We start from the raw sequence: 6,775 nt of genomic DNA, 5'->3' as shown, positions 1-6,775 counted from the left end.
TTTTGAGATGGAGTCTTGCTCTGTCACCCAGGCTAGAGTGCAATGGTGCGATCTCAGCTCAGTGCAACCTCCACCTCCTGGGTTCAAGCGATTCTCCTGCCTCAGCCTCCCGAGTAGCTGAGGTTACAGGTGCCTGCCACTGTGCCCAGCTAATTTTGTGTTTTAGTAGAGACGGGGTCAACATCTTGGTCAGGCTGGTCTCAAACTCCTGACCTCGTGATCCACCCACCTCGGCCTCCCAAAGTGCTGAGATTACAGGCATGAGCCATTGCACCCGGCCGTATTTATTTATTGTTTTTTTGAGACAGGGTCTGACTCTGTTGCTTAGGCTGTAGAGCAGTGACACAATCACAGTTCACTGCAGCCTTAAGCTCCCAGGCTTAGGTGATCCTCTTACCTCAGCCTCCCCAGTAGCTTGGACTACAGGTGCATGCCATCATGCCTGGTGAATTTTTTACATTTTTTGTATAGACGGTGTTTTGCCATGTTGCCCAGGCTGGTCTCAAACTCCCAGGCTCAAGCAATCTGCCCGCCTTGGCCTTCCAAAATGCAGAGATTACAGGCATGACCTACCACAGCTGGCCCATTATAGTATTTTGTATAGATTTTTATTATAGGTTTAAACTAAGAGGCTGTCACAAAAGGAATAATTGAATTTATTACATTAAGAATATACACACATGCAAGGAAAGACTTGGGGCTCCATGTCTTTTTTACACCAATAAAATTAGGGCCTTTGAGATAGATAACCTCTCAAGATGCAGTGTGAGAAGTGGATGCTTTATTTAATTTGTAAGTTACCTCTCATCTTACTGATGGAATTTCCTGAATCCCCTTCAGCTTGGATTCTTTATCTATCTTTTCTTTCTTTCTCTTTTTTGTTATATTAATTCATGGCAAACTTTTGCTTTCTAAATTTAGTTGTTCCAAATGTAGATCATTTTATCACTGATCAAATCATCTAAGAATTTGCTTTCAAGTAAGTTTTTATATTTCATAATATGCAAGTACATATCACTTTCCTGAAGTTTTTATTCCTCTCAGTAGTAGGAATACTAAATGTTAAATGAAGAACAACTGAAACACTATGCCAAAAACATTTTAATTGACATCAATGGGGAACTGAATAATTCAACAAATGGCTAATGGTTCCTAAAAAGTAGACCCCCTCTTTTGGTTGCATAGTCTTGCTCATACAGCAAAGCTCCAACTATAAAATTGATGGTTTGAGCCCTAAAACTTCAGGCTCCTGTGACATGCAGCTTGAAGAGTCCTTGACAGCTTACAGAATGGCAATTTCTGAGAGATTGTCACATGATCAGAGTCAACATTCTATCACAGCTGCTAGATTCAGCTTCCTTTTTTTTTTTTTTTTAAAGAAAATGAACCAGCAAGTGTTATCTTCTGAATATTTTTCTGAAAATTATCTCTATGTTAATCAGACACTCACCACCCACTCTTCCTCCTCTTACCTGCATCTCTAAGTGCATGCTGGGGAAAGCCACAGAAAAGCATGTCAGCCTTTCTGTTGCTTGCAACCTTGCCATCTTAGCTAAGACCTAAACGGGCACACAATCGGGGAACAGTTAATGTAAAACGATGTGGCATTTATTTGTGTATACACTGGCATTCAGGAGGAAAACGATAACAATTGGTGATGTTAGCATAGGCTTTGTGACAATCCTGGCATCTAAGCTGTATTTTGAAGGACCAGTAGATTTTAGCAGTCACAAGGGAAGAGGATTGGCAATGTATGTGGTGAGGTCAGCAGCAAAAGCCTGACTGGCAATGAGCAGAGGGCATGGAAAGCCAGGGTGAAGAATGCACTAACTGGAGGAGAGATTGCCTGTTGGGAGCTGTGGGAAATAATTTCAACTGGCCCGTTGTGTCCCATTATGGAGCCTTGGGATCCAAGCAGAGGAACTTAGGCTTGGTGGGCAGGCTAAAAAGGAGACACTAGTGACTGTAAGTAAAGAGGCAATATGATGGAAGTCATTTAAAATGGAGACCAGGGTGGCAGATGGAACAGTGGCTGGAAACCAAGTGTGAAGCATTATTAATAACCAAGGTACTGTGTGTCATAAATAACCAATACACCATGCTGTGCACCAACTATGTCCTTTGATTTCACAATGATTTATTTATTATACCATCATCCTCATTATTTAAAACAGAACACTACAATTTCATATGCCATCTGTGAGCCCCAAACGGTCATAATTAACCACAAATGTTCTAAAAAGGTGATGTACTAAAAATAGCTTATCATACTTGTCAGCAGGCTGCTTCTGTGAGTACTATGACATTTGATGTAGGAATGGCTACATTTTGCTATGTCTTGTGTAATTATATTTCTTACAGAGACTATAAGACTATGAAAACATGCCTCTCTAATTAAACACCTTGATGGTTAATATTTTAACTTATAGTCAGCTAGGGGCCCAAAAAAAAAAAAAAAAAAAAAAAAAGCGAAGAGCATACTAAAAGTAAGTTTTCTTAAAATGAGTTCTGGCTAGCGTAGTATCTATGACATTAGGAAACATCCTCCAAAATCCTTGTTGAACACAGGAAAATGTCAATTATTTGGATGTATTTCTGGTGAATGTTAAAGACTATATATTATTTTATTACCAAATATTGCCCTCCTTCTTGACTCCTGAAGGAGAGTCCCATTAAGAGGTCCTGCCCAGTGTGCTTTCACCATTCCAAGAGAAGCTGAGTCGTCTCAGCAAAATTAGGAGTTTAATTTTAACCATTGAAAATGACAGTCCTTATTATACACACCTCTGGTTGTCCGAACGGTTACAGCTAACTAAAAAAGCAATGAGCCAAAAGTGCACTGAATTTCATCAAATTGAAGGTGCCATTGATTGTAAGATGCATCATTATTTTATACACTACTAAGAAAGATAAAACACTACAAATTATACCATGGCACAGTGCTTCTGTCTAACTTAAAATTAAAAGAATTATACTGAAGCGCTTATTTAGAGTTATTTAACATAGTTTAAAATATCACATGTCACCATTTCCTTTAACAAGGAAAATATAATGAAATAGATGGGTTAAAGTATTCCTAAAACTCTTCCCATTTATGGTCTGACTCTTCTAAATCACTTTTTTTCTTTTCTTTTTTTTTGAGACGGAGTCTTGCTCTGTCGCGCAGGCTGGAGTGGAGTGACTGGATCTCGGCTCACTGCAAGCTCCGCCTCCCGGGTTTACGCCATTCTCTGGCCTCAGCTTCCCGAGTAGCTGGGACTATAGGCGCCCGCCACCAGGCCCAGCTAATTTTTTGTATTTTTAGTAGAGACGGGGTTTCACCGTGTTAGTCAGGATGGTCTCGATCTCCTGACCCCTGATCCACCGCCTCGGCCTTCCAAATTGCTGGGATTACAGGCGTGAGCTACCGCGCCCAGCCCTCTAAATCACTTTTGACTCAGATGCATCAATACCTGCATTTTTCTTTGCAATATTATTCTCTATGCCATCGAGAGCCTTGTTGATGCAGCATTTCTTTAAGGAAAGCTCCACTGTATTCTCTAGGATTTTCTTCCAGTCCACCAAGTTTGATATTGACACTTCATCATTTTGTTAATAACAGGCAATAGACGGGACTTATGCTGTATCTTCAAATTGTCATTAAATGATTTTAAATGAAAATGTTGCCAAGTTGCAGTTGTCCAATGAGGTCGCGAGGAATAATAATTATCAAGGAGCTCATTCTTGAACTGTTTAGACACACGTCGAAGTGCCAAGAACCAGCAGAATTGATGGGTAACTTAGTGCTTCTGCACCTCTCTTGTGGAATTTACTCAGCCCACCATGTGCTCTGCTGTTTTGCACCTTTTTTAATGGGAAGGGGGAATACACAGTAATACTTCTTGAGAAATACCTTATTCTTAGATTTTTGTGGTTTAAAATTAAACATGAAGCCAACCTCTGGCCACTGGTAATTTTTTACAGTATCTAGTATCACAGATAAGCTACTTTTTGTAGCCCGAATGCATAACTTTGACTCCTGGATTTTATAACATTGATAGTTTAATTTCAGGGCATATCAGAGCATGCTAGGGGTTCATTAGAGTTTTCTATTTGACTAAACTCAATTTCATTTTTTTTTTTTTCAAATCACCTGTGTTGGAAGTTAAGTAGCTCCTGTTCCAAGTCAGATAGGAGTTTTGTTTGACAAAATGCTGTTCAATGCCTTAATGATAGTCTTGCTTGATGCATCAATCTGTCACATCAATCTCTCATTGCTTTGAAAATTCCTTATCCATTCTAACGGGTGTTGCAATTTCTTCTGCTTTCATATGTATTTCTTAGGTGTGATTGCCAATTCTTTTCTATGTGTCTCAGTAACAAAATGTAATATAGATTCACCTATTTGTGAGTAACTTCTTTCCTTAATTCCTACAAAGTACATGGTGGTTGTTTCTGCAAGAAAATATAGAATTATAGTCATTCTTCCAATAATAAATTTTTAATTTACTTAGATAAAATTTATATCCCACTGCCATTTTCATTCATTTCTTTGTACACAGCAGCTTTTCATATAAATGCTGAATCATAGTGCGTAAACTTCCTGAAGACATTTTAAATAGTAATTCAAATAGATGCCTATGTATCAATGCACATCACTTACTTGAAATGATGACAACATAAACAGCCCTAACCAAATGTATATAGGCACAGCTATATCATGGCTGGCCATCAGCTATTATGACATAAGCAATGTAATAATAATGCCCATTGGAATGAGCAATCTCGTGGGGAAAAATAAAACTTGACCTATATCCACAATAACCAGTTTGAATGGGTCTGAGGATCAGGACTGGGGAATGAGACTGAAAGATGGGCAGCAGAAGTCAGGCTGCAGGTAGAGATGGTAACATCCCTGCCCAAGAGCTCCTCTGTAATGTCTGGTAAGTATCACCAGACTCAGACTTAGCAATGAGGCATGTGGGTCAGTGCAGAGGACCCAGCAACCCTGCTGTGTGGGCCCCTTTACCTTACCTAGGCCTCACATTGAGGAGAGAAGGGTTCTCACGTTGCCTGAGCTGGTGTGGTAATGAAGATGGTGAAAGCTGTGCTCACTGTGGGTAGTTGCCTGCGAAGAAAGGGCTGGTTAGTGAGAACATCTTGGCTCAGTATTCAGTCTCTGGGAATTTACAAAGAGAAACTATAGAAATGTGTTTCTTTCTTAGTTTTTCTCCTCCTCAGTAGATTTTGCAATTGGATCCTGAATGTGGATGCTGCCTCTGTAAGTAGAGGTGTTGTCTATGAGTGTATCCAGAAATGACAATAAAGTTTCAGACCCAACAACATATCTCTCCCATGGATGTGTTGCTGATATTTGCAATTTTGCCATTACAGATTCCTTCTTACTTCACTTTCTGGGATCTATTTTGTAATCAAATGATCCTGAGAGGGGTTAACACAACATATGCTAGCCACTGGAATTTGCTCATTAACACCACAGTGTGAATTACTTTCACAGATGAGTGCCTTCTAGGATGCAGAAATGGACAGATATGAATGCATAGAATTGCTTAAGGCACAGGAGTGAAAGGGCACTTGAATGACAGGGCTAATGAGAACTGAGATAGAACTTAGTTTTGAATTTTTCTGTAACAAAGAGACCACAAAACACAGTGACTCAAGGATTAGAAAGGGTTGCCCCTCCCACCCCCCCACATAAGAGTCCATGGTGAATGTCCAGGTTTACAGATGTTTGGTCCTAAGAAGATTTATCACTCAGAAACAGGTTCCTTTCATCATGTAATTGCTTTCGTCACCATATCTAATGTGTTCTTTGTAAAAATGCAGTCCAAGTCATAAGTACCAGACATCTACAGCAATGTTGTCCAAAAGAACCTTCTGCAATGAAGTAAATGTTCTCCATCTGTCCTATCCAATAAGGTAGCCATTAGCCACATGTAGCACTCAAAATATGGCTATTGTGACTGATACACTGACTTTCAAATTTTGTTTAACTCAAATTTAAGTAATTACGTGAGGCTAATGGTACCCTACTGGATAGCACAGATCTTGACAGTAGGCAAGTACAGTTGAATGGTGACAAAGTGCTAGCAGCCCTCATTCTCAGTGCCTCCTCGGCCTCAGTGTCCACTCTGGTGGCGCTTGAGGGGCCCTTCAGCCTGCTGCAGCACCGTGGGAGCCCCTCTCTGGGCTGGCTGAGGCCGGAGCCCCCTCCCTCTGCTTGCCAGGTGTGGAGGGAGAGGCGTGGGTGGGAACCAATGCACCAATTGGTACTGTGTATCTAGCTAACTCTGTATCTAGCTAACTAGCACTCTGTGACTCTGTGTCTAGCTCAAGGATTGTAAATGCACCAGTCAGCACTCTGTGTCTAGCTCAAGGTTTGTAAATACACCAGTCAGTACTCTGTGTCTAGCTCAACGTTTGTAAATGCACCAACTGGTACTCTGTATCTAGCTAACCTAGTGGAGACTTGGAGGACTAGCACTCTGTGACTCTCTGTCTAGCTCAAGGATTGTTAAATGCACCAATCAGCACTCTGTGCCTAGCTCAAGGTTTGTAAATACGCCAATCAGTACTCTGTGTCTAGCTCAAGGTTTGTAAATGCACCAATTGGTACTGTGTATCTAGCTAACTAGCACTCTGTGACTCTGTATAGCTCAAGGATTTTAAACGTACCAATCAGCACTCTGTCAAATCAGACCAATCAGCTCTCTGTAAAGTGGACCAATCAGCTCTCTGTAAAATGGACCACTCAGCAGGATATGGGTGGGGCCAG

General features: G+C 40.7%; 1 long non-coding RNA gene across 1 annotated transcript; it reads left to right on the top strand.

The window, feature by feature from the left end:
- The first annotated feature begins 4,783 nt into the window (after nt 1–4,783).
- LOC108520821 (uncharacterized) lies at nt 4,784–5,320 on the top strand. The gene is made up of 3 exons (XR_001883029.1): nt 4,784–4,922; nt 5,018–5,124; nt 5,224–5,320. It is a non-coding gene; the product is annotated as an uncharacterized LOC108520821 (long non-coding RNA).
- Nucleotides 5,321–6,775: the final 1,455 nt, after the last annotated feature.

The sequence above is a fragment of the Rhinopithecus bieti genome, unplaced genomic scaffold, assembly GCF_001698545.2.
Source record: "Rhinopithecus bieti isolate Rb0 unplaced genomic scaffold, ASM169854v2 scaffold_54450, whole genome shotgun sequence".
Taxonomy (NCBI): Eukaryota; Metazoa; Chordata; class Mammalia; order Primates; family Cercopithecidae; genus Rhinopithecus; species Rhinopithecus bieti.
The sequence above is the reverse complement of the archived record's forward strand: the minus strand, read 5'-3'. Positions and strand labels throughout refer to the sequence as shown.